General features: G+C 46.6%; 55 non-coding genes across 55 annotated transcripts; all 55 read right to left on the bottom strand.

The window, feature by feature from the left end:
- Nucleotides 1–314: 314 nt before the first annotated feature.
- Nucleotides 315–386, bottom strand: TRNAA-CGC (transfer RNA alanine (anticodon CGC)). Its single transcript has one exon. It is a non-coding gene; the product is annotated as a tRNA-Ala (tRNA).
- A 127-nt stretch (nt 387–513) lies between these two features.
- On the bottom strand, nt 514–585 carry TRNAA-UGC (transfer RNA alanine (anticodon UGC)). Its single transcript has one exon. It is a non-coding gene; the product is annotated as a tRNA-Ala (tRNA).
- A 514-nt stretch (nt 586–1099) lies between these two features.
- TRNAA-CGC (transfer RNA alanine (anticodon CGC)) lies at nt 1100–1171 on the bottom strand. The gene has a single exon. It is a non-coding gene; the product is annotated as a tRNA-Ala (tRNA).
- Nucleotides 1172–1298: 127 nt separating this feature from the next.
- On the bottom strand, nt 1299–1370 carry TRNAA-UGC (transfer RNA alanine (anticodon UGC)). The gene has a single exon. It is a non-coding gene; the product is annotated as a tRNA-Ala (tRNA).
- A 514-nt stretch (nt 1371–1884) lies between these two features.
- TRNAA-CGC (transfer RNA alanine (anticodon CGC)) lies at nt 1885–1956 on the bottom strand. Its single transcript has one exon. It is a non-coding gene; the product is annotated as a tRNA-Ala (tRNA).
- Nucleotides 1957–2083: 127 nt separating this feature from the next.
- TRNAA-UGC (transfer RNA alanine (anticodon UGC)) lies at nt 2084–2155 on the bottom strand. Its single transcript has one exon. It is a non-coding gene; the product is annotated as a tRNA-Ala (tRNA).
- Nucleotides 2156–2669: 514 nt separating this feature from the next.
- On the bottom strand, nt 2670–2741 carry TRNAA-CGC (transfer RNA alanine (anticodon CGC)). Its single transcript has one exon. It is a non-coding gene; the product is annotated as a tRNA-Ala (tRNA).
- Nucleotides 2742–2868: 127 nt separating this feature from the next.
- TRNAA-UGC (transfer RNA alanine (anticodon UGC)) lies at nt 2869–2940 on the bottom strand. The gene has a single exon. It is a non-coding gene; the product is annotated as a tRNA-Ala (tRNA).
- A 514-nt stretch (nt 2941–3454) lies between these two features.
- On the bottom strand, nt 3455–3526 carry TRNAA-CGC (transfer RNA alanine (anticodon CGC)). The gene has a single exon. It is a non-coding gene; the product is annotated as a tRNA-Ala (tRNA).
- Nucleotides 3527–3653: 127 nt separating this feature from the next.
- On the bottom strand, nt 3654–3725 carry TRNAA-UGC (transfer RNA alanine (anticodon UGC)). Its single transcript has one exon. It is a non-coding gene; the product is annotated as a tRNA-Ala (tRNA).
- Nucleotides 3726–4239: 514 nt separating this feature from the next.
- TRNAA-CGC (transfer RNA alanine (anticodon CGC)) lies at nt 4240–4311 on the bottom strand. Its single transcript has one exon. It is a non-coding gene; the product is annotated as a tRNA-Ala (tRNA).
- Nucleotides 4312–4438: 127 nt separating this feature from the next.
- Nucleotides 4439–4510, bottom strand: TRNAA-UGC (transfer RNA alanine (anticodon UGC)). The gene has a single exon. It is a non-coding gene; the product is annotated as a tRNA-Ala (tRNA).
- Nucleotides 4511–5024: 514 nt separating this feature from the next.
- On the bottom strand, nt 5025–5096 carry TRNAA-CGC (transfer RNA alanine (anticodon CGC)). The gene has a single exon. It is a non-coding gene; the product is annotated as a tRNA-Ala (tRNA).
- A 127-nt stretch (nt 5097–5223) lies between these two features.
- TRNAA-UGC (transfer RNA alanine (anticodon UGC)) lies at nt 5224–5295 on the bottom strand. Its single transcript has one exon. It is a non-coding gene; the product is annotated as a tRNA-Ala (tRNA).
- A 514-nt stretch (nt 5296–5809) lies between these two features.
- TRNAA-CGC (transfer RNA alanine (anticodon CGC)) lies at nt 5810–5881 on the bottom strand. Its single transcript has one exon. It is a non-coding gene; the product is annotated as a tRNA-Ala (tRNA).
- Nucleotides 5882–6008: 127 nt separating this feature from the next.
- On the bottom strand, nt 6009–6080 carry TRNAA-UGC (transfer RNA alanine (anticodon UGC)). Its single transcript has one exon. It is a non-coding gene; the product is annotated as a tRNA-Ala (tRNA).
- Nucleotides 6081–6594: 514 nt separating this feature from the next.
- TRNAA-CGC (transfer RNA alanine (anticodon CGC)) lies at nt 6595–6666 on the bottom strand. The gene has a single exon. It is a non-coding gene; the product is annotated as a tRNA-Ala (tRNA).
- A 127-nt stretch (nt 6667–6793) lies between these two features.
- TRNAA-UGC (transfer RNA alanine (anticodon UGC)) lies at nt 6794–6865 on the bottom strand. The gene has a single exon. It is a non-coding gene; the product is annotated as a tRNA-Ala (tRNA).
- Nucleotides 6866–7379: 514 nt separating this feature from the next.
- Nucleotides 7380–7451, bottom strand: TRNAA-CGC (transfer RNA alanine (anticodon CGC)). The gene has a single exon. It is a non-coding gene; the product is annotated as a tRNA-Ala (tRNA).
- A 127-nt stretch (nt 7452–7578) lies between these two features.
- On the bottom strand, nt 7579–7650 carry TRNAA-UGC (transfer RNA alanine (anticodon UGC)). Its single transcript has one exon. It is a non-coding gene; the product is annotated as a tRNA-Ala (tRNA).
- A 514-nt stretch (nt 7651–8164) lies between these two features.
- On the bottom strand, nt 8165–8236 carry TRNAA-CGC (transfer RNA alanine (anticodon CGC)). The gene has a single exon. It is a non-coding gene; the product is annotated as a tRNA-Ala (tRNA).
- A 127-nt stretch (nt 8237–8363) lies between these two features.
- Nucleotides 8364–8435, bottom strand: TRNAA-UGC (transfer RNA alanine (anticodon UGC)). Its single transcript has one exon. It is a non-coding gene; the product is annotated as a tRNA-Ala (tRNA).
- Nucleotides 8436–8949: 514 nt separating this feature from the next.
- TRNAA-CGC (transfer RNA alanine (anticodon CGC)) lies at nt 8950–9021 on the bottom strand. The gene has a single exon. It is a non-coding gene; the product is annotated as a tRNA-Ala (tRNA).
- A 127-nt stretch (nt 9022–9148) lies between these two features.
- On the bottom strand, nt 9149–9220 carry TRNAA-UGC (transfer RNA alanine (anticodon UGC)). The gene has a single exon. It is a non-coding gene; the product is annotated as a tRNA-Ala (tRNA).
- A 514-nt stretch (nt 9221–9734) lies between these two features.
- Nucleotides 9735–9806, bottom strand: TRNAA-CGC (transfer RNA alanine (anticodon CGC)). Its single transcript has one exon. It is a non-coding gene; the product is annotated as a tRNA-Ala (tRNA).
- A 127-nt stretch (nt 9807–9933) lies between these two features.
- On the bottom strand, nt 9934–10005 carry TRNAA-UGC (transfer RNA alanine (anticodon UGC)). Its single transcript has one exon. It is a non-coding gene; the product is annotated as a tRNA-Ala (tRNA).
- Nucleotides 10006–10519: 514 nt separating this feature from the next.
- Nucleotides 10520–10591, bottom strand: TRNAA-CGC (transfer RNA alanine (anticodon CGC)). The gene has a single exon. It is a non-coding gene; the product is annotated as a tRNA-Ala (tRNA).
- A 127-nt stretch (nt 10592–10718) lies between these two features.
- On the bottom strand, nt 10719–10790 carry TRNAA-UGC (transfer RNA alanine (anticodon UGC)). Its single transcript has one exon. It is a non-coding gene; the product is annotated as a tRNA-Ala (tRNA).
- Nucleotides 10791–11304: 514 nt separating this feature from the next.
- On the bottom strand, nt 11305–11376 carry TRNAA-CGC (transfer RNA alanine (anticodon CGC)). The gene has a single exon. It is a non-coding gene; the product is annotated as a tRNA-Ala (tRNA).
- A 127-nt stretch (nt 11377–11503) lies between these two features.
- Nucleotides 11504–11575, bottom strand: TRNAA-UGC (transfer RNA alanine (anticodon UGC)). Its single transcript has one exon. It is a non-coding gene; the product is annotated as a tRNA-Ala (tRNA).
- Nucleotides 11576–12089: 514 nt separating this feature from the next.
- On the bottom strand, nt 12090–12161 carry TRNAA-CGC (transfer RNA alanine (anticodon CGC)). The gene has a single exon. It is a non-coding gene; the product is annotated as a tRNA-Ala (tRNA).
- A 127-nt stretch (nt 12162–12288) lies between these two features.
- TRNAA-UGC (transfer RNA alanine (anticodon UGC)) lies at nt 12289–12360 on the bottom strand. The gene has a single exon. It is a non-coding gene; the product is annotated as a tRNA-Ala (tRNA).
- Nucleotides 12361–12874: 514 nt separating this feature from the next.
- Nucleotides 12875–12946, bottom strand: TRNAA-CGC (transfer RNA alanine (anticodon CGC)). Its single transcript has one exon. It is a non-coding gene; the product is annotated as a tRNA-Ala (tRNA).
- A 127-nt stretch (nt 12947–13073) lies between these two features.
- On the bottom strand, nt 13074–13145 carry TRNAA-UGC (transfer RNA alanine (anticodon UGC)). Its single transcript has one exon. It is a non-coding gene; the product is annotated as a tRNA-Ala (tRNA).
- Nucleotides 13146–13659: 514 nt separating this feature from the next.
- TRNAA-CGC (transfer RNA alanine (anticodon CGC)) lies at nt 13660–13731 on the bottom strand. The gene has a single exon. It is a non-coding gene; the product is annotated as a tRNA-Ala (tRNA).
- Nucleotides 13732–13858: 127 nt separating this feature from the next.
- On the bottom strand, nt 13859–13930 carry TRNAA-UGC (transfer RNA alanine (anticodon UGC)). The gene has a single exon. It is a non-coding gene; the product is annotated as a tRNA-Ala (tRNA).
- A 514-nt stretch (nt 13931–14444) lies between these two features.
- TRNAA-CGC (transfer RNA alanine (anticodon CGC)) lies at nt 14445–14516 on the bottom strand. Its single transcript has one exon. It is a non-coding gene; the product is annotated as a tRNA-Ala (tRNA).
- A 127-nt stretch (nt 14517–14643) lies between these two features.
- TRNAA-UGC (transfer RNA alanine (anticodon UGC)) lies at nt 14644–14715 on the bottom strand. Its single transcript has one exon. It is a non-coding gene; the product is annotated as a tRNA-Ala (tRNA).
- A 514-nt stretch (nt 14716–15229) lies between these two features.
- TRNAA-CGC (transfer RNA alanine (anticodon CGC)) lies at nt 15230–15301 on the bottom strand. The gene has a single exon. It is a non-coding gene; the product is annotated as a tRNA-Ala (tRNA).
- Nucleotides 15302–15428: 127 nt separating this feature from the next.
- On the bottom strand, nt 15429–15500 carry TRNAA-UGC (transfer RNA alanine (anticodon UGC)). Its single transcript has one exon. It is a non-coding gene; the product is annotated as a tRNA-Ala (tRNA).
- Nucleotides 15501–16014: 514 nt separating this feature from the next.
- Nucleotides 16015–16086, bottom strand: TRNAA-CGC (transfer RNA alanine (anticodon CGC)). Its single transcript has one exon. It is a non-coding gene; the product is annotated as a tRNA-Ala (tRNA).
- A 127-nt stretch (nt 16087–16213) lies between these two features.
- TRNAA-UGC (transfer RNA alanine (anticodon UGC)) lies at nt 16214–16285 on the bottom strand. The gene has a single exon. It is a non-coding gene; the product is annotated as a tRNA-Ala (tRNA).
- Nucleotides 16286–16799: 514 nt separating this feature from the next.
- On the bottom strand, nt 16800–16871 carry TRNAA-CGC (transfer RNA alanine (anticodon CGC)). Its single transcript has one exon. It is a non-coding gene; the product is annotated as a tRNA-Ala (tRNA).
- Nucleotides 16872–16998: 127 nt separating this feature from the next.
- TRNAA-UGC (transfer RNA alanine (anticodon UGC)) lies at nt 16999–17070 on the bottom strand. The gene has a single exon. It is a non-coding gene; the product is annotated as a tRNA-Ala (tRNA).
- Nucleotides 17071–17584: 514 nt separating this feature from the next.
- On the bottom strand, nt 17585–17656 carry TRNAA-CGC (transfer RNA alanine (anticodon CGC)). Its single transcript has one exon. It is a non-coding gene; the product is annotated as a tRNA-Ala (tRNA).
- Nucleotides 17657–17783: 127 nt separating this feature from the next.
- Nucleotides 17784–17855, bottom strand: TRNAA-UGC (transfer RNA alanine (anticodon UGC)). Its single transcript has one exon. It is a non-coding gene; the product is annotated as a tRNA-Ala (tRNA).
- A 514-nt stretch (nt 17856–18369) lies between these two features.
- TRNAA-CGC (transfer RNA alanine (anticodon CGC)) lies at nt 18370–18441 on the bottom strand. The gene has a single exon. It is a non-coding gene; the product is annotated as a tRNA-Ala (tRNA).
- Nucleotides 18442–18568: 127 nt separating this feature from the next.
- On the bottom strand, nt 18569–18640 carry TRNAA-UGC (transfer RNA alanine (anticodon UGC)). Its single transcript has one exon. It is a non-coding gene; the product is annotated as a tRNA-Ala (tRNA).
- Nucleotides 18641–19154: 514 nt separating this feature from the next.
- Nucleotides 19155–19226, bottom strand: TRNAA-CGC (transfer RNA alanine (anticodon CGC)). Its single transcript has one exon. It is a non-coding gene; the product is annotated as a tRNA-Ala (tRNA).
- Nucleotides 19227–19353: 127 nt separating this feature from the next.
- TRNAA-UGC (transfer RNA alanine (anticodon UGC)) lies at nt 19354–19425 on the bottom strand. Its single transcript has one exon. It is a non-coding gene; the product is annotated as a tRNA-Ala (tRNA).
- Nucleotides 19426–19939: 514 nt separating this feature from the next.
- TRNAA-CGC (transfer RNA alanine (anticodon CGC)) lies at nt 19940–20011 on the bottom strand. The gene has a single exon. It is a non-coding gene; the product is annotated as a tRNA-Ala (tRNA).
- Nucleotides 20012–20138: 127 nt separating this feature from the next.
- Nucleotides 20139–20210, bottom strand: TRNAA-UGC (transfer RNA alanine (anticodon UGC)). The gene has a single exon. It is a non-coding gene; the product is annotated as a tRNA-Ala (tRNA).
- Nucleotides 20211–20724: 514 nt separating this feature from the next.
- Nucleotides 20725–20796, bottom strand: TRNAA-CGC (transfer RNA alanine (anticodon CGC)). Its single transcript has one exon. It is a non-coding gene; the product is annotated as a tRNA-Ala (tRNA).
- Nucleotides 20797–20923: 127 nt separating this feature from the next.
- On the bottom strand, nt 20924–20995 carry TRNAA-UGC (transfer RNA alanine (anticodon UGC)). Its single transcript has one exon. It is a non-coding gene; the product is annotated as a tRNA-Ala (tRNA).
- Nucleotides 20996–21509: 514 nt separating this feature from the next.
- On the bottom strand, nt 21510–21581 carry TRNAA-CGC (transfer RNA alanine (anticodon CGC)). Its single transcript has one exon. It is a non-coding gene; the product is annotated as a tRNA-Ala (tRNA).
- Nucleotides 21582–21632: the final 51 nt, after the last annotated feature.

Genomic DNA, 21632 nt, shown 5'->3' with positions numbered 1-21632 from the left:
TCCTTAATGCAAAGCTATTGCACATTTCCCACTTTAATCAGGCTAGAGAAAGTTGCCTATATTTGCCTGTACTATTGATTTGTGCAATGTTTGCTGAAAGTCCAGTTCCCATGGAAGACATGCCACTGAGTGGTAAAGTGATGCCCTTGCCTTAGGTTGCATGCAGTCTTTAGAATCTGCCGTGACAAAAAGCCTCTTCCTGCTATGTGACCTGGCAAAGAAACCAGTTTAAGCATCAAAGATTCCTTGAGAGTCTTGACACTACTAAGCTTGAATGTGTTCGCTAAAGATTTCTAGCCGTATTTGTAAAAGTTTGGAGATGCTGGGGATTGAACCCAGGACCTCATACATGCGAAGCATGCGCTCTACCACTGAGCTACATCCCCAAAAGTCTACTCGTGGGGTGGAGCACTCACAAGTATTTCTTTCACCGAGTGCCTGCAGGAACCAAATAAGGCGAAGCAAAAGCAGCCACCTGTTGGACGTGCGCTCTTTGCACGTAAACCCAGGCCATGGAGATGCCGGGGATTGAACCCGGGGCCTCACACATGCAAAGCGTGCGCTCTACCACTGAGCTACATCCCCGCTATTTGCACGACTTTCCGAAACTTGCAGGAAACGGGTCAAGATTTTTCAGCCAAGGGTTAGCATTTCTTCCAATCGCTGAACCACCTTTAGAAAAAAACTGTGAATTATTAGAGATACATCAGCTGACCTATTCAAGCTTCCGGCACGACACTCGGACTCGGTTTTCTGATGATACCAAGTAGAGACTCTGAAGCTTGTCCTTAATGCAAAGCTATTGCACATTTCCCACTTTAATCAGGCTAGAGAAAGTTGCCTATATTTGCCTGTACTATTGATTTGTGCAATGTTTGCTGAAAGTCCAGTTCCCATGGAAGACATGCCACTGAGTGGTAAAGTGATGCCCTTGCCTTAGGTTGCATGCAGTCTTTAGAATCTGCCGTGACAAAAAGCCTCTTCCTGCTATGTGACCTGGCAAAGAAACCAGTTTAAGCATCAAAGATTCCTTGAGAGTCTTGACACTACTAAGCTTGAATGTGTTCGCTAAAGATTTCTAGCCGTATTTGTAAAAGTTTGGAGATGCTGGGGATTGAACCCAGGACCTCATACATGCGAAGCATGCGCTCTACCACTGAGCTACATCCCCAAAAGTCTACTCGTGGGGTGGAGCACTCACAAGTATTTCTTTCACCGAGTGCCTGCAGGAACCAAATAAGGCGAAGCAAAAGCAGCCACCTGTTGGACGTGCGCTCTTTGCACGTAAACCCAGGCCATGGAGATGCCGGGGATTGAACCCGGGGCCTCACACATGCAAAGCGTGCGCTCTACCACTGAGCTACATCCCCGCTATTTGCACGACTTTCCGAAACTTGCAGGAAACGGGTCAAGATTTTTCAGCCAAGGGTTAGCATTTCTTCCAATCGCTGAACCACCTTTAGAAAAAAACTGTGAATTATTAGAGATACATCAGCTGACCTATTCAAGCTTCCGGCACGACACTCGGACTCGGTTTTCTGATGATACCAAGTAGAGACTCTGAAGCTTGTCCTTAATGCAAAGCTATTGCACATTTCCCACTTTAATCAGGCTAGAGAAAGTTGCCTATATTTGCCTGTACTATTGATTTGTGCAATGTTTGCTGAAAGTCCAGTTCCCATGGAAGACATGCCACTGAGTGGTAAAGTGATGCCCTTGCCTTAGGTTGCATGCAGTCTTTAGAATCTGCCGTGACAAAAAGCCTCTTCCTGCTATGTGACCTGGCAAAGAAACCAGTTTAAGCATCAAAGATTCCTTGAGAGTCTTGACACTACTAAGCTTGAATGTGTTCGCTAAAGATTTCTAGCCGTATTTGTAAAAGTTTGGAGATGCTGGGGATTGAACCCAGGACCTCATACATGCGAAGCATGCGCTCTACCACTGAGCTACATCCCCAAAAGTCTACTCGTGGGGTGGAGCACTCACAAGTATTTCTTTCACCGAGTGCCTGCAGGAACCAAATAAGGCGAAGCAAAAGCAGCCACCTGTTGGACGTGCGCTCTTTGCACGTAAACCCAGGCCATGGAGATGCCGGGGATTGAACCCGGGGCCTCACACATGCAAAGCGTGCGCTCTACCACTGAGCTACATCCCCGCTATTTGCACGACTTTCCGAAACTTGCAGGAAACGGGTCAAGATTTTTCAGCCAAGGGTTAGCATTTCTTCCAATCGCTGAACCACCTTTAGAAAAAAACTGTGAATTATTAGAGATACATCAGCTGACCTATTCAAGCTTCCGGCACGACACTCGGACTCGGTTTTCTGATGATACCAAGTAGAGACTCTGAAGCTTGTCCTTAATGCAAAGCTATTGCACATTTCCCACTTTAATCAGGCTAGAGAAAGTTGCCTATATTTGCCTGTACTATTGATTTGTGCAATGTTTGCTGAAAGTCCAGTTCCCATGGAAGACATGCCACTGAGTGGTAAAGTGATGCCCTTGCCTTAGGTTGCATGCAGTCTTTAGAATCTGCCGTGACAAAAAGCCTCTTCCTGCTATGTGACCTGGCAAAGAAACCAGTTTAAGCATCAAAGATTCCTTGAGAGTCTTGACACTACTAAGCTTGAATGTGTTCGCTAAAGATTTCTAGCCGTATTTGTAAAAGTTTGGAGATGCTGGGGATTGAACCCAGGACCTCATACATGCGAAGCATGCGCTCTACCACTGAGCTACATCCCCAAAAGTCTACTCGTGGGGTGGAGCACTCACAAGTATTTCTTTCACCGAGTGCCTGCAGGAACCAAATAAGGCGAAGCAAAAGCAGCCACCTGTTGGACGTGCGCTCTTTGCACGTAAACCCAGGCCATGGAGATGCCGGGGATTGAACCCGGGGCCTCACACATGCAAAGCGTGCGCTCTACCACTGAGCTACATCCCCGCTATTTGCACGACTTTCCGAAACTTGCAGGAAACGGGTCAAGATTTTTCAGCCAAGGGTTAGCATTTCTTCCAATCGCTGAACCACCTTTAGAAAAAAACTGTGAATTATTAGAGATACATCAGCTGACCTATTCAAGCTTCCGGCACGACACTCGGACTCGGTTTTCTGATGATACCAAGTAGAGACTCTGAAGCTTGTCCTTAATGCAAAGCTATTGCACATTTCCCACTTTAATCAGGCTAGAGAAAGTTGCCTATATTTGCCTGTACTATTGATTTGTGCAATGTTTGCTGAAAGTCCAGTTCCCATGGAAGACATGCCACTGAGTGGTAAAGTGATGCCCTTGCCTTAGGTTGCATGCAGTCTTTAGAATCTGCCGTGACAAAAAGCCTCTTCCTGCTATGTGACCTGGCAAAGAAACCAGTTTAAGCATCAAAGATTCCTTGAGAGTCTTGACACTACTAAGCTTGAATGTGTTCGCTAAAGATTTCTAGCCGTATTTGTAAAAGTTTGGAGATGCTGGGGATTGAACCCAGGACCTCATACATGCGAAGCATGCGCTCTACCACTGAGCTACATCCCCAAAAGTCTACTCGTGGGGTGGAGCACTCACAAGTATTTCTTTCACCGAGTGCCTGCAGGAACCAAATAAGGCGAAGCAAAAGCAGCCACCTGTTGGACGTGCGCTCTTTGCACGTAAACCCAGGCCATGGAGATGCCGGGGATTGAACCCGGGGCCTCACACATGCAAAGCGTGCGCTCTACCACTGAGCTACATCCCCGCTATTTGCACGACTTTCCGAAACTTGCAGGAAACGGGTCAAGATTTTTCAGCCAAGGGTTAGCATTTCTTCCAATCGCTGAACCACCTTTAGAAAAAAACTGTGAATTATTAGAGATACATCAGCTGACCTATTCAAGCTTCCGGCACGACACTCGGACTCGGTTTTCTGATGATACCAAGTAGAGACTCTGAAGCTTGTCCTTAATGCAAAGCTATTGCACATTTCCCACTTTAATCAGGCTAGAGAAAGTTGCCTATATTTGCCTGTACTATTGATTTGTGCAATGTTTGCTGAAAGTCCAGTTCCCATGGAAGACATGCCACTGAGTGGTAAAGTGATGCCCTTGCCTTAGGTTGCATGCAGTCTTTAGAATCTGCCGTGACAAAAAGCCTCTTCCTGCTATGTGACCTGGCAAAGAAACCAGTTTAAGCATCAAAGATTCCTTGAGAGTCTTGACACTACTAAGCTTGAATGTGTTCGCTAAAGATTTCTAGCCGTATTTGTAAAAGTTTGGAGATGCTGGGGATTGAACCCAGGACCTCATACATGCGAAGCATGCGCTCTACCACTGAGCTACATCCCCAAAAGTCTACTCGTGGGGTGGAGCACTCACAAGTATTTCTTTCACCGAGTGCCTGCAGGAACCAAATAAGGCGAAGCAAAAGCAGCCACCTGTTGGACGTGCGCTCTTTGCACGTAAACCCAGGCCATGGAGATGCCGGGGATTGAACCCGGGGCCTCACACATGCAAAGCGTGCGCTCTACCACTGAGCTACATCCCCGCTATTTGCACGACTTTCCGAAACTTGCAGGAAACGGGTCAAGATTTTTCAGCCAAGGGTTAGCATTTCTTCCAATCGCTGAACCACCTTTAGAAAAAAACTGTGAATTATTAGAGATACATCAGCTGACCTATTCAAGCTTCCGGCACGACACTCGGACTCGGTTTTCTGATGATACCAAGTAGAGACTCTGAAGCTTGTCCTTAATGCAAAGCTATTGCACATTTCCCACTTTAATCAGGCTAGAGAAAGTTGCCTATATTTGCCTGTACTATTGATTTGTGCAATGTTTGCTGAAAGTCCAGTTCCCATGGAAGACATGCCACTGAGTGGTAAAGTGATGCCCTTGCCTTAGGTTGCATGCAGTCTTTAGAATCTGCCGTGACAAAAAGCCTCTTCCTGCTATGTGACCTGGCAAAGAAACCAGTTTAAGCATCAAAGATTCCTTGAGAGTCTTGACACTACTAAGCTTGAATGTGTTCGCTAAAGATTTCTAGCCGTATTTGTAAAAGTTTGGAGATGCTGGGGATTGAACCCAGGACCTCATACATGCGAAGCATGCGCTCTACCACTGAGCTACATCCCCAAAAGTCTACTCGTGGGGTGGAGCACTCACAAGTATTTTTTTCACCGAGTGCCTGCAGGAACCAAATAAGGCGAAGCAAAAGCAGCCACCTGTTGGACGTGCGCTCTTTGCACGTAAACCCAGGCCATGGAGATGCCGGGGATTGAACCCGGGGCCTCACACATGCAAAGCGTGCGCTCTACCACTGAGCTACATCCCCGCTATTTGCACGACTTTCCGAAACTTGCAGGAAACGGGTCAAGATTTTTCAGCCAAGGGTTAGCATTTCTTCCAATCGCTGAACCACCTTTAGAAAAAAACTGTGAATTATTAGAGATACATCAGCTGACCTATTCAAGCTTCCGGCACGACACTCGGACTCGGTTTTCTGATGATACCAAGTAGAGACTCTGAAGCTTGTCCTTAATGCAAAGCTATTGCACATTTCCCACTTTAATCAGGCTAGAGAAAGTTGCCTATATTTGCCTGTACTATTGATTTGTGCAATGTTTGCTGAAAGTCCAGTTCCCATGGAAGACATGCCACTGAGTGGTAAAGTGATGCCCTTGCCTTAGGTTGCATGCAGTCTTTAGAATCTGCCGTGACAAAAAGCCTCTTCCTGCTATGTGACCTGGCAAAGAAACCAGTTTAAGCATCAAAGATTCCTTGAGAGTCTTGACACTACTAAGCTTGAATGTGTTCGCTAAAGATTTCTAGCCGTATTTGTAAAAGTTTGGAGATGCTGGGGATTGAACCCAGGACCTCATACATGCGAAGCATGCGCTCTACCACTGAGCTACATCCCCAAAAGTCTACTCGTGGGGTGGAGCACTCACAAGTATTTCTTTCACCGAGTGCCTGCAGGAACCAAATAAGGCGAAGCAAAAGCAGCCACCTGTTGGACGTGCGCTCTTTGCACGTAAACCCAGGCCATGGAGATGCCGGGGATTGAACCCGGGGCCTCACACATGCAAAGCGTGCGCTCTACCACTGAGCTACATCCCCGCTATTTGCACGACTTTCCGAAACTTGCAGGAAACGGGTCAAGATTTTTCAGCCAAGGGTTAGCATTTCTTCCAATCGCTGAACCACCTTTAGAAAAAAACTGTGAATTATTAGAGATACATCAGCTGACCTATTCAAGCTTCCGGCACGACACTCGGACTCGGTTTTCTGATGATACCAAGTAGAGACTCTGAAGCTTGTCCTTAATGCAAAGCTATTGCACATTTCCCACTTTAATCAGGCTAGAGAAAGTTGCCTATATTTGCCTGTACTATTGATTTGTGCAATGTTTGCTGAAAGTCCAGTTCCCATGGAAGACATGCCACTGAGTGGTAAAGTGATGCCCTTGCCTTAGGTTGCATGCAGTCTTTAGAATCTGCCGTGACAAAAAGCCTCTTCCTGCTATGTGACCTGGCAAAGAAACCAGTTTAAGCATCAAAGATTCCTTGAGAGTCTTGACACTACTAAGCTTGAATGTGTTCGCTAAAGATTTCTAGCCGTATTTGTAAAAGTTTGGAGATGCTGGGGATTGAACCCAGGACCTCATACATGCGAAGCATGCGCTCTACCACTGAGCTACATCCCCAAAAGTCTACTCGTGGGGTGGAGCACTCACAAGTATTTCTTTCACCGAGTGCCTGCAGGAACCAAATAAGGCGAAGCAAAAGCAGCCACCTGTTGGACGTGCGCTCTTTGCACGTAAACCCAGGCCATGGAGATGCCGGGGATTGAACCCGGGGCCTCACACATGCAAAGCGTGCGCTCTACCACTGAGCTACATCCCCGCTATTTGCACGACTTTCCGAAACTTGCAGGAAACGGGTCAAGATTTTTCAGCCAAGGGTTAGCATTTCTTCCAATCGCTGAACCACCTTTAGAAAAAAACTGTGAATTATTAGAGATACATCAGCTGACCTATTCAAGCTTCCGGCACGACACTCGGACTCGGTTTTCTGATGATACCAAGTAGAGACTCTGAAGCTTGTCCTTAATGCAAAGCTATTGCACATTTCCCACTTTAATCAGGCTAGAGAAAGTTGCCTATATTTGCCTGTACTATTGATTTGTGCAATGTTTGCTGAAAGTCCAGTTCCCATGGAAGACATGCCACTGAGTGGTAAAGTGATGCCCTTGCCTTAGGTTGCATGCAGTCTTTAGAATCTGCCGTGACAAAAAGCCTCTTCCTGCTATGTGACCTGGCAAAGAAACCAGTTTAAGCATCAAAGATTCCTTGAGAGTCTTGACACTACTAAGCTTGAATGTGTTCGCTAAAGATTTCTAGCCGTATTTGTAAAAGTTTGGAGATGCTGGGGATTGAACCCAGGACCTCATACATGCGAAGCATGCGCTCTACCACTGAGCTACATCCCCAAAAGTCTACTCGTGGGGTGGAGCACTCACAAGTATTTCTTTCACCGAGTGCCTGCAGGAACCAAATAAGGCGAAGCAAAAGCAGCCACCTGTTGGACGTGCGCTCTTTGCACGTAAACCCAGGCCATGGAGATGCCGGGGATTGAACCCGGGGCCTCACACATGCAAAGCGTGCGCTCTACCACTGAGCTACATCCCCGCTATTTGCACGACTTTCCGAAACTTGCAGGAAACGGGTCAAGATTTTTCAGCCAAGGGTTAGCATTTCTTCCAATCGCTGAACCACCTTTAGAAAAAAACTGTGAATTATTAGAGATACATCAGCTGACCTATTCAAGCTTCCGGCACGACACTCGGACTCGGTTTTCTGATGATACCAAGTAGAGACTCTGAAGCTTGTCCTTAATGCAAAGCTATTGCACATTTCCCACTTTAATCAGGCTAGAGAAAGTTGCCTATATTTGCCTGTACTATTGATTTGTGCAATGTTTGCTGAAAGTCCAGTTCCCATGGAAGACATGCCACTGAGTGGTAAAGTGATGCCCTTGCCTTAGGTTGCATGCAGTCTTTAGAATCTGCCGTGACAAAAAGCCTCTTCCTGCTATGTGACCTGGCAAAGAAACCAGTTTAAGCATCAAAGATTCCTTGAGAGTCTTGACACTACTAAGCTTGAATGTGTTCGCTAAAGATTTCTAGCCGTATTTGTAAAAGTTTGGAGATGCTGGGGATTGAACCCAGGACCTCATACATGCGAAGCATGCGCTCTACCACTGAGCTACATCCCCAAAAGTCTACTCGTGGGGTGGAGCACTCACAAGTATTTCTTTCACCGAGTGCCTGCAGGAACCAAATAAGGCGAAGCAAAAGCAGCCACCTGTTGGACGTGCGCTCTTTGCACGTAAACCCAGGCCATGGAGATGCCGGGGATTGAACCCGGGGCCTCACACATGCAAAGCGTGCGCTCTACCACTGAGCTACATCCCCGCTATTTGCACGACTTTCCGAAACTTGCAGGAAACGGGTCAAGATTTTTCAGCCAAGGGTTAGCATTTCTTCCAATCGCTGAACCACCTTTAGAAAAAAACTGTGAATTATTAGAGATACATCAGCTGACCTATTCAAGCTTCCGGCACGACACTCGGACTCGGTTTTCTGATGATACCAAGTAGAGACTCTGAAGCTTGTCCTTAATGCAAAGCTATTGCACATTTCCCACTTTAATCAGGCTAGAGAAAGTTGCCTATATTTGCCTGTACTATTGATTTGTGCAATGTTTGCTGAAAGTCCAGTTCCCATGGAAGACATGCCACTGAGTGGTAAAGTGATGCCCTTGCCTTAGGTTGCATGCAGTCTTTAGAATCTGCCGTGACAAAAAGCCTCTTCCTGCTATGTGACCTGGCAAAGAAACCAGTTTAAGCATCAAAGATTCCTTGAGAGTCTTGACACTACTAAGCTTGAATGTGTTCGCTAAAGATTTCTAGCCGTATTTGTAAAAGTTTGGAGATGCTGGGGATTGAACCCAGGACCTCATACATGCGAAGCATGCGCTCTACCACTGAGCTACATCCCCAAAAGTCTACTCGTGGGGTGGAGCACTCACAAGTATTTCTTTCACCGAGTGCCTGCAGGAACCAAATAAGGCGAAGCAAAAGCAGCCACCTGTTGGACGTGCGCTCTTTGCACGTAAACCCAGGCCATGGAGATGCCGGGGATTGAACCCGGGGCCTCACACATGCAAAGCGTGCGCTCTACCACTGAGCTACATCCCCGCTATTTGCACGACTTTCCGAAACTTGCAGGAAACGGGTCAAGATTTTTCAGCCAAGGGTTAGCATTTCTTCCAATCGCTGAACCACCTTTAGAAAAAAACTGTGAATTATTAGAGATACATCAGCTGACCTATTCAAGCTTCCGGCACGACACTCGGACTCGGTTTTCTGATGATACCAAGTAGAGACTCTGAAGCTTGTCCTTAATGCAAAGCTATTGCACATTTCCCACTTTAATCAGGCTAGAGAAAGTTGCCTATATTTGCCTGTACTATTGATTTGTGCAATGTTTGCTGAAAGTCCAGTTCCCATGGAAGACATGCCACTGAGTGGTAAAGTGATGCCCTTGCCTTAGGTTGCATGCAGTCTTTAGAATCTGCCGTGACAAAAAGCCTCTTCCTGCTATGTGACCTGGCAAAGAAACCAGTTTAAGCATCAAAGATTCCTTGAGAGTCTTGACACTACTAAGCTTGAATGTGTTCGCTAAAGATTTCTAGCCGTATTTGTAAAAGTTTGGAGATGCTGGGGATTGAACCCAGGACCTCATACATGCGAAGCATGCGCTCTACCACTGAGCTACATCCCCAAAAGTCTACTCGTGGGGTGGAGCACTCACAAGTATTTCTTTCACCGAGTGCCTGCAGGAACCAAATAAGGCGAAGCAAAAGCAGCCACCTGTTGGACGTGCGCTCTTTGCACGTAAACCCAGGCCATGGAGATGCCGGGGATTGAACCCGGGGCCTCACACATGCAAAGCGTGCGCTCTACCACTGAGCTACATCCCCGCTATTTGCACGACTTTCCGAAACTTGCAGGAAACGGGTCAAGATTTTTCAGCCAAGGGTTAGCATTTCTTCCAATCGCTGAACCACCTTTAGAAAAAAACTGTGAATTATTAGAGATACATCAGCTGACCTATTCAAGCTTCCGGCACGACACTCGGACTCGGTTTTCTGATGATACCAAGTAGAGACTCTGAAGCTTGTCCTTAATGCAAAGCTATTGCACATTTCCCACTTTAATCAGGCTAGAGAAAGTTGCCTATATTTGCCTGTACTATTGATTTGTGCAATGTTTGCTGAAAGTCCAGTTCCCATGGAAGACATGCCACTGAGTGGTAAAGTGATGCCCTTGCCTTAGGTTGCATGCAGTCTTTAGAATCTGCCGTGACAAAAAGCCTCTTCCTGCTATGTGACCTGGCAAAGAAACCAGTTTAAGCATCAAAGATTCCTTGAGAGTCTTGACACTACTAAGCTTGAATGTGTTCGCTAAAGATTTCTAGCCGTATTTGTAAAAGTTTGGAGATGCTGGGGATTGAACCCAGGACCTCATACATGCGAAGCATGCGCTCTACCACTGAGCTACATCCCCAAAAGTCTACTCGTGGGGTGGAGCACTCACAAGTATTTCTTTCACCGAGTGCCTGCAGGAACCAAATAAGGCGAAGCAAAAGCAGCCACCTGTTGGACGTGCGCTCTTTGCACGTAAACCCAGGCCATGGAGATGCCGGGGATTGAACCCGGGGCCTCACACATGCAAAGCGTGCGCTCTACCACTGAGCTACATCCCCGCTATTTGCACGACTTTCCGAAACTTGCAGGAAACGGGTCAAGATTTTTCAGCCAAGGGTTAGCATTTCTTCCAATCGCTGAACCACCTTTAGAAAAAAACTGTGAATTATTAGAGATACATCAGCTGACCTATTCAAGCTTCCGGCACGACACTCGGACTCGGTTTTCTGATGATACCAAGTAGAGACTCTGAAGCTTGTCCTTAATGCAAAGCTATTGCACATTTCCCACTTTAATCAGGCTAGAGAAAGTTGCCTATATTTGCCTGTACTATTGATTTGTGCAATGTTTGCTGAAAGTCCAGTTCCCATGGAAGACATGCCACTGAGTGGTAAAGTGATGCCCTTGCCTTAGGTTGCATGCAGTCTTTAGAATCTGCCGTGACAAAAAGCCTCTTCCTGCTATGTGACCTGGCAAAGAAACCAGTTTAAGCATCAAAGATTCCTTGAGAGTCTTGACACTACTAAGCTTGAATGTGTTCGCTAAAGATTTCTAGCCGTATTTGTAAAAGTTTGGAGATGCTGGGGATTGAACCCAGGACCTCATACATGCGAAGCATGCGCTCTACCACTGAGCTACATCCCCAAAAGTCTACTCGTGGGGTGGAGCACTCACAAGTATTTCTTTCACCGAGTGCCTGCAGGAACCAAATAAGGCGAAGCAAAAGCAGCCACCTGTTGGACGTGCGCTCTTTGCACGTAAACCCAGGCCATGGAGATGCCGGGGATTGAACCCGGGGCCTCACACATGCAAAGCGTGCGCTCTACCACTGAGCTACATCCCCGCTATTTGCACGACTTTCCGAAACTTGCAGGAAACGGGTCAAGATTTTTCAGCCAAGGGTTAGCATTTCTTCCAATCGCTGAACCACCTTTAGAAAAAAACTGTGAATTATTAGAGATACATCAGCTGACCTATTCAAGCTTCCGGCACGACACTCGGACTCGGTTTTCTGATGATACCAAGTAGAGACTCTGAAGCTTGTCCTTAATGCAAAGCTATTGCACATTTCCCACTTTAATCAGGCTAGAGAAAGTTGCCTATATTTGCCTGTACTATTGATTTGTGCAATGTTTGCTGAAAGTCCAGTTCCCATGGAAGACATGCCACTGAGTGGTAAAGTGATGCCCTTGCCTTAGGTTGCATGCAGTCTTTAGAATCTGCCGTGACAAAAAGCCTCTTCCTGCTATGTGACCTGGCAAAGAAACCAGTTTAAGCATCAAAGATTCCTTGAGAGTCTTGACACTACTAAGCTTGAATGTGTTCGCTAAAGATTTCTAGCCGTATTTGTAAAAGTTTGGAGATGCTGGGGATTGAACCCAGGACCTCATACATGCGAAGCATGCGCTCTACCACTGAGCTACATCCCCAAAAGTCTACTCGTGGGGTGGAGCACTCACAAGTATTTCTTTCACCGAGTGCCTGCAGGAACCAAATAAGGCGAAGCAAAAGCAGCCACCTGTTGGACGTGCGCTCTTTGCACGTAAACCCAGGCCATGGAGATGCCGGGGATTGAACCCGGGGCCTCACACATGCAAAGCGTGCGCTCTACCACTGAGCTACATCCCCGCTATTTGCACGACTTTCCGAAACTTGCAGGAAACGGGTCAAGATTTTTCAGCCAAGGGTTAGCATTTCTTCCAATCGCTGAACCACCTTTAGAAAAAAACTGTGAATTATTAGAGATACATCAGCTGACCTATTCAAGCTTCCGGCACGACACTCGGACTCGGTTTTCTGATGATACCAAGTAGAGACTCTGAAGCTTGTCCTTAATGCAAAGCTATTGCACATTTCCCACTTTAATCAGGCTAGAGAAAGTTGCCTATATTTGCCTGTACTATTGATTTGTGCAATGTTTGCTGAAAGTCCAGTTCCCATGGAAGACATGCCACTGAGTGGTAAAGTGATGCCCTTGCCTTAGGTTGCATGCAGTCTTTAGAATCTGCCGTGACAAAAAGCCTCTTCCTGCTATGTGACCTGGCAAAGAAACCAGTTTAAGCATCAAAGATTCCTTGAGAGTCTTGACACTACTAAGCTTGAATGTGTTCGCTAAAGATTTCTAGCCGTATTTGTAAAAGTTTGGAGATGCTGGGGATTGAACCCAGGACCTCATACATGCGAAGCATGCGCTCTACCACTGAGCTACATCCCCAAAAGTCTACTCGTGGGGTGGAGCACTCACAAGTATTTCTTTCACCGAGTGCCTGCAGGAACCAAATAAGGCGAAGCAAAAGCAGCCACCTGTTGGACGTGCGCTCTTTGCACGTAAACCCAGGCCATGGAGATGCCGGGGATTGAACCCGGGGCCTCACACATGCAAAGCGTGCGCTCTACCACTGAGCTACATCCCCGCTATTTGCACGACTTTCCGAAACTTGCAGGAAACGGGTCAAGATTTTTCAGCCAAGGGTTAGCATTTCTTCCAATCGCTGAACCACCTTTAGAAAAAAACTGTGAATTATTAGAGATACATCAGCTGACCTATTCAAGCTTCCGGCACGACACTCGGACTCGGTTTTCTGATGATACCAAGTAGAGACTCTGAAGCTTGTCCTTAATGCAAAGCTATTGCACATTTCCCACTTTAATCAGGCTAGAGAAAGTTGCCTATATTTGCCTGTACTATTGATTTGTGCAATGTTTGCTGAAAGTCCAGTTCCCATGGAAGACATGCCACTGAGTGGTAAAGTGATGCCCTTGCCTTAGGTTGCATGCAGTCTTTAGAATCTGCCGTGACAAAAAGCCTCTTCCTGCTATGTGACCTGGCAAAGAAACCAGTTTAAGCATCAAAGATTCCTTGAGAGTCTTGACACTACTAAGCTTGAATGTGTTCGCTAAAGATTTCTAGCCGTATTTGTAAAAGTTTGGAGATGCTGGGGATTGAACCCAGGACCTCATACATGCGAAGCATGCGCTCTACCACTGAGCTACATCCCCAAAAGTCTACTCGTGGGGTGGAGCACTCACAAGTATTTCTTTCACCGAGTGCCTGCAGGAACCAAATAAGGCGAAGCAAAAGCAGCCACCTGTTGGACGTGCACTCTTTGCACGTAAACCCAGGCCATGGAGATGCCGGGGATTGAACCCGGGGCCTCACACATGCAAAGCGTGCGCTCTACCACTGAGCTACATCCCCGCTATTTGCACGACTTTCCGAAACTTGCAGGAAACGGGTCAAGATTTTTCAGCCAAGGGTTAGCATTTCTTCCAATCGCTGAACCACCTTTAGAAAAAAACTGTGAATTATTAGAGATACATCAGCTGACCTATTCAAGCTTCCGGCACGACACTCGGACTCGGTTTTCTGATGATACCAAGTAGAGACTCTGAAGCTTGTCCTTAATGCAAAGCTATTGCACATTTCCCACTTTAATCAGGCTAGAGAAAGTTGCCTATATTTGCCTGTACTATTGATTTGTGCAATGTTTGCTGAAAGTCCAGTTCCCATGGAAGACATGCCACTGAGTGGTAAAGTGATGCCCTTGCCTTAGGTTGCATGCAGTCTTTAGAATCTGCCGTGACAAAAAGCCTCTTCCTGCTATGTGACCTGGCAAAGAAACCAGTTTAAGCATCAAAGATTCCTTGAGAGTCTTGACACTACTAAGCTTGAATGTGTTCGCTAAAGATTTCTAGCCGTATTTGTAAAAGTTTGGAGATGCTGGGGATTGAACCCAGGACCTCATACATGCGAAGCATGCGCTCTACCACTGAGCTACATCCCCAAAAGTCTACTCGTGGGGTGGAGCACTCACAAGTATTTCTTTCACCGAGTGCCTGCAGGAACCAAATAAGGCGAAGCAAAAGCAGCCACCTGTTGGACGTGCGCTCTTTGCACGTAAACCCAGGCCATGGAGATGCCGGGGATTGAACCCGGGGCCTCACACATGCAAAGCGTGCGCTCTACCACTGAGCTACATCCCCGCTATTTGCACGACTTTCCGAAACTTGCAGGAAACGGGTCAAGATTTTTCAGCCAAGGGTTAGCATTTCTTCCAATCGCTGAACCACCTTTAGAAAAAAACTGTGAATTATTAGAGATACATCAGCTGACCTATTCAAGCTTCCGGCACGACACTCGGACTCGGTTTTCTGATGATACCAAGTAGAGACTCTGAAGCTTGTCCTTAATGCAAAGCTATTGCACATTTCCCACTTTAATCAGGCTAGAGAAAGTTGCCTATATTTGCCTGTACTATTGATTTGTGCAATGTTTGCTGAAAGTCCAGTTCCCATGGAAGACATGCCACTGAGTGGTAAAGTGATGCCCTTGCCTTAGGTTGCATGCAGTCTTTAGAATCTGCCGTGACAAAAAGCCTCTTCCTGCTATGTGACCTGGCAAAGAAACCAGTTTAAGCATCAAAGATTCCTTGAGAGTCTTGACACTACTAAGCTTGAATGTGTTCGCTAAAGATTTCTAGCCGTATTTGTAAAAGTTTGGAGATGCTGGGGATTGAACCCAGGACCTCATACATGCGAAGCATGCGCTCTACCACTGAGCTACATCCCCAAAAGTCTACTCGTGGGGTGGAGCACTCACAAGTATTTCTTTCACCGAGTGCCTGCAGGAACCAAATAAGGCGAAGCAAAAGCAGCCACCTGTTGGACGTGCGCTCTTTGCACGTAAACCCAGGCCATGGAGATGCCGGGGATTGAACCCGGGGCCTCACACATGCAAAGCGTGCGCTCTACCACTGAGCTACATCCCCGCTATTTGCACGACTTTCCGAAACTTGCAGGAAACGGGTCAAGATTTTTCAGCCAAGGGTTAGCATTTCTTCCAATCGCTGAACCACCTTTAGAAAAAAACTGTGAATTATTAGAGATACATCAGCTGACCTATTCAAGCTTCCGGCACGACACTCGGACTCGGTTTTCTGATGATACCAAGTAGAGACTCTGAAGCTTGTCCTTAATGCAAAGCTATTGCACATTTCCCACTTTAATCAGGCTAGAGAAAGTTGCCTATATTTGCCTGTACTATTGATTTGTGCAATGTTTGCTGAAAGTCCAGTTCCCATGGAAGACATGCCACTGAGTGGTAAAGTGATGCCCTTGCCTTAGGTTGCATGCAGTCTTTAGAATCTGCCGTGACAAAAAGCCTCTTCCTGCTATGTGACCTGGCAAAGAAACCAGTTTAAGCATCAAAGATTCCTTGAGAGTCTTGACACTACTAAGCTTGAATGTGTTCGCTAAAGATTTCTAGCCGTATTTGTAAAAGTTTGGAGATGCTGGGGATTGAACCCAGGACCTCATACATGCGAAGCATGCGCTCTACCACTGAGCTACATCCCCAAAAGTCTACTCGTGGGGTGGAGCACTCACAAGTATTTCTTTCACCGAGTGCCTGCAGGAACCAAATAAGGCGAAGCAAAAGCAGCCACCTGTTGGACGTGCGCTCTTTGCACGTAAACCCAGGCCATGGAGATGCCGGGGATTGAACCCGGGGCCTCACACATGCAAAGCGTGCGCTCTACCACTGAGCTACATCCCCGCTATTTGCACGACTTTCCGAAACTTGCAGGAAACGGGTCAAGATTTTTCAGCCAAGGGTTAGCATTTCTTCCAATCGCTGAACCACCTTTAGAAAAAAACTGTGAATTATTAGAGATACATCAGCTGACCTATTCAAGCTTCCGGCACGACACTCGGACTCGGTTTTCTGATGATACCAAGTAGAGACTCTGAAGCTTGTCCTTAATGCAAAGCTATTGCACATTTCCCACTTTAATCAGGCTAGAGAAAGTTGCCTATATTTGCCTGTACTATTGATTTGTGCAATGTTTGCTGAAAGTCCAGTTCCCATGGAAGACATGCCACTGAGTGGTAAAGTGATGCCCTTGCCTTAGGTTGCATGCAGTCTTTAGAATCTGCCGTGACAAAAAGCCTCTTCCTGCTATGTGACCTGGCAAAGAAACCAGTTTAAGCATCAAAGATTCCTTGAGAGTCTTGACACTACTAAGCTTGAATGTGTTCGCTAAAGATTTCTAGCCGTATTTGTAAAAGTTTGGAGATGCTGGGGATTGAACCCAGGACCTCATACATGCGAAGCATGCGCTCTACCACTGAGCTACATCCCCAAAAGTCTACTCGTGGGGTGGAGCACTCACAAGTATTTCTTTCACCGAGTGCCTGCAGGAACCAAATAAGGCGAAGCAAAAGCAGCCACCTGTTGGACGTGCGCTCTTTGCACGTAAACCCAGGCCATGGAGATGCCGGGGATTGAACCCGGGGCCTCACACATGCAAAGCGTGCGCTCTACCACTGAGCTACATCCCCGCTATTTGCACGACTTTCCGAAACTTGCAGGAAACGGGTCAAGATTTTTCAGCCAAGGGTTAGCATTTCTTCCAATCGCTGAACCACCTTTAGAAAAAAACTGTGAATTATTAGAGATACATCAGCTGACCTATTCAAGCTTCCGGCACGACACTCGGACTCGGTTTTCTGATGATACCAAGTAGAGACTCTGAAGCTTGTCCTTAATGCAAAGCTATTGCACATTTCCCACTTTAATCAGGCTAGAGAAAGTTGCCTATATTTGCCTGTACTATTGATTTGTGCAATGTTTGCTGAAAGTCCAGTTCCCATGGAAGACATGCCACTGAGTGGTAAAGTGATGCCCTTGCCTTAGGTTGCATGCAGTCTTTAGAATCTGCCGTGACAAAAAGCCTCTTCCTGCTATGTGACCTGGCAAAGAAACCAGTTTAAGCATCAAAGATTCCTTGAGAGTCTTGACACTACTAAGCTTGAATGTGTTCGCTAAAGATTTCTAGCCGTATTTGTAAAAGTTTGGAGATGCTGGGGATTGAACCCAGGACCTCATACATGCGAAGCATGCGCTCTACCACTGAGCTACATCCCCAAAAGTCTACTCGTGGGGTGGAGCACTCACAAGTATTTTTTTCACCGAGTGCCTGCAGGAACCAAATAAGGCGAAGCAAAAGCAGCCACCTGTTGGACGTGCGCTCTTTGCACGTAAACCCAGGCCATGGAGATGCCGGGGATTGAACCCGGGGCCTCACACATGCAAAGCGTGCGCTCTACCACTGAGCTACATCCCCGCTATTTGCACGACTTTCCGAAACTTGCAGGAAACGGGTCAAGATTTTTCAGCCAAGGGTTAGCATTTCTTCCAATCGCTGAACCACCTTTAGAAAAAAACTGTGAATTATTAGAGATACATCAGCTGACCTATTCAAGCTTCCGGCACGACACTCGGACTCGGTTTTCTGATGATACCAAGTAGAGACTCTGAAGCTTGTCCTTAATGCAAAGCTATTGCACATTTCCCACTTTAATCAGGCTAGAGAAAGTTGCCTATATTTGCCTGTACTATTGATTTGTGCAATGTTTGCTGAAAGTCCAGTTCCCATGGAAGACATGCCACTGAGTGGTAAAGTGATGCCCTTGCCTTAGGTTGCATGCAGTCTTTAGAATCTGCCGTGACAAAAAGCCTCTTCCTGCTATGTGACCTGGCAAAGAAACCAGTTTAAGCATCAAAGATTCCTTGAGAGTCTTGACACTACTAAGCTTGAATGTGTTCGCTAAAGATTTCTAGCCGTATTTGTAAAAGTTTGGAGATGCTGGGGATTGAACCCAGGACCTCATACATGCGAAGCATGCGCTCTACCACTGAGCTACATCCCCAAAAGTCTACTCGTGGGGTGGAGCACTCACAAGTATTTCTTTCACCGAGTGCCTGCAGGAACCAAATAAGGCGAAGCAAAAGCAGCCACCTGTTGGACGTGCGCTCTTTGCACGTAAACCCAGGCCATGGAGATGCCGGGGATTGAACCCGGGGCCTCACACATGCAAAGCGTGCGCTCTACCACTGAGCTACATCCCCGCTATTTGCACGACTTTCCGAAACTTGCAGGAAACGGGTCAAGATTTTTCAGCCAAGGGTTAGCATTTCTTCCAATCGCTGAACCACCTTTAGAAAAAAACTGTGAATTATTAGAGATACATCAGCTGACCTATTCAAGCTTCCGGCACGACACTCGGACTCGGTTTTCTGATGATACCAAGTAGAGACTCTGAAGCTTGTCCTTAATGCAAAGCTATTGCACATTTCCCACTTTAATCAGGCTAGAGAAAGTTGCCTATATTTGCCTGTACTATTGATTTGTGCAATGTTTGCTGAAAGTCCAGTTCCCATGGAAGACATGCCACTGAGTGGTAAAGTGATGCCCTTGCCTTAGGTTGCATGCAGTCTTTAGAATCTGCCGTGACAAAAAGCCTCTTCCTGCTATGTGACCTGGCAAAGAAACCAGTTTAAGCATCAAAGATTCCTTGAGAGTCTTGACACTACTAAGCTTGAATGTGTTCGCTAAAGATTTCTAGCCGTATTTGTAAAAGTTTGGAGATGCTGGGGATTGAACCCAGGACCTCATACATGCGAAGCATGCGCTCTACCACTGAGCTACATCCCCAAAAGTCTACTCGTGGGGTGGAGCACTCACAAGTATTTCTTTCACCGAGTGCCTGCAGGAACCAAATAAGGCGAAGCAAAAGCAGCCACCTGTTGGACGTGCGCTCTTTGCACGTAAACCCAGGCCATGGAGATGCCGGGGATTGAACCCGGGGCCTCACACATGCAAAGCGTGCGCTCTACCACTGAGCTACATCCCCGCTATTTGCACGACTTTCCGAAACTTGCAGGAAACGGGTCAAGATTTTTCAGCCAAGGGTTAGCATTTCTTCCAATCGCTGAACCACCTTTAGAAAAAAACTGTGAATTATTAGAGATACATCAGCTGACCTATTCAAGCTTCCGGCACGACACTCGGACTCGGTTTTCTGATGATACCAAGTAGAGACTCTGAAGCTTGTCCTTAATGCAAAGCTATTGCACATTTCCCACTTTAATCAGGCTAGAGAAAGTTGCCTATATTTGCCTGTACTATTGATTTGTGCAATGTTTGCTGAAAGTCCAGTTCCCATGGAAGACATGCCACTGAGTGGTAAAGTGATGCCCTTGCCTTAGGTTGCATGCAGTCTTTAGAATCTGCCGTGACAAAAAGCCTCTTCCTGCTATGTGACCTGGCAAAGAAACCAGTTTAAGCATCAAAGATTCCTTGAGAGTCTTGACACTACTAAGCTTGAATGTGTTCGCTAAAGATTTCTAGCCGTATTTGTAAAAGTTTGGAGATGCTGGGGATTGAACCCAGGACCTCATACATGCGAAGCATGCGCTCTACCACTGAGCTACATCCCCAAAAGTCTACTCGTGGGGTGGAGCACTCACAAGTATTTCTTTCACCGAGTGCCTGCAGGAACCAAATAAGGCGAAGCAAAAGCAGCCACCTGTTGGACGTGCGCTCTTTGCACGTAAACCCAGGCCATGGAGATGCCGGGGATTGAACCCGGGGCCTCACACATGCAAAGCGTGCGCTCTACCACTGAGCTACATCCCCGCTATTTGCACGACTTTCCGAAACTTGCAGGAAACGGGTCAAGATTTTTCAGCCAAGGGTTAGCATTTCTTCCAATCGCTGAACCACCTTTAGAAAAAAACTGTGAATTATTAGAGATACATCAGCTGACCTATTCAAGCTTCCGGCACGACACTCGGACTCGGTTTTCTGATGATACCAAGTAGAGACTCTGAAGCTTGTCCTTAATGCAAAGCTATTGCACATTTCCCACTTTAATCAGGCTAGAGAAAGTTGCCTATATTTGCCTGTACTATTGATTTGTGCAATGTTTGCTGAAAGTCCAGTTCCCATGGAAGACATGCCACTGAGTGGTAAAGTGATGCCCTTGCCTTAGGTTGCATGCAGTCTTTAGAATCTGCCGTGACAAAAAGCCTCTTCCTGCTATGTGACCTGGCAAAGAAACCAGTTTAAGCATCAAAGATTCCTTGAGAGTCTTGACACTACTAAGCTTGAATGTGTTCGCTAAAGATTTCTAGCCGTATTTGTAAAAGTTTGGAGATGCTGGGGATTGAACCCAGGACCTCATACATGCGAAGCATGCGCTCTACCACTGAGCTACATCCCCAAAAGTCTACTCGTGGGGTGGAGCACTCACAAGTATTTCTTTCACCGAGTGCCTGCAGGAACCAAATAAGGCGAAGCAAAAGCAGCCACCTGTTGGACGTGCGCTCTTTGCACGTAAACCCAGGCCATGGAGATGCCGGGGATTGAACCCGGGGCCTCACACATGCAAAGCGTGCGCTCTACCACTGAGCTACATCCCCGCTATTTGCACGACTTTCCGAAACTTGCAGGAAACGGGTCAAGATTTTTCAGCCAAGGGTTAGCATTTCTTCCAATCGCTGAACCACCTTTAGAAAAAAACTGTGAATTATTAGAGATACATCAGCTGACCTATTCAAGCTTCCGGCACGACACTCGGACTCGGTTTTCTGATGATACCAAGTAGAGACTCTGAAGCTTGTCCTTAATGCAAAGCTATTGCACATTTCCCACTTTAATCAGGCTAGAGAAAGTTGCCTATATTTGCCTGTACTATTGATTTGTGCAATGTTTGCTGAAAGTCCAGTTCCCATGGAAGACATGCCACTGAGTGGTAAAGTGATGCCCTTGCCTTAGGTTGCATGCAGTCTTTAGAATCTGCCGTGACAAAAAGCCTCTTCCTGCTATGTGACCTGGCAAAGAAACCAGTTTAAGCATCAAAGATTCCTTGAGAGTCTTGACACTACTAAGCTTGAATGTGTTCGCTAAAGATTTCTAGCCGTATTTGTAAAAGTTTGGAGATGCTGGGGATTGAACCCAGGACCTCATACATGCGAAGCATGCGCTCTACCACTGAGCTACATCCCCAAAAGTCTACTCGTGGGGTGGAGCACTCACAAGTATTTCTTTCACCGAGTG

Source organism: Ranitomeya imitator, unplaced genomic scaffold (genome assembly GCF_032444005.1).
Source record: "Ranitomeya imitator isolate aRanImi1 unplaced genomic scaffold, aRanImi1.pri SCAFFOLD_398, whole genome shotgun sequence".
NCBI classification, from domain to species: Eukaryota; Metazoa; Chordata; class Amphibia; order Anura; family Dendrobatidae; genus Ranitomeya; species Ranitomeya imitator.
This window is presented reverse-complemented; position numbering and strand designations above follow the sequence as displayed.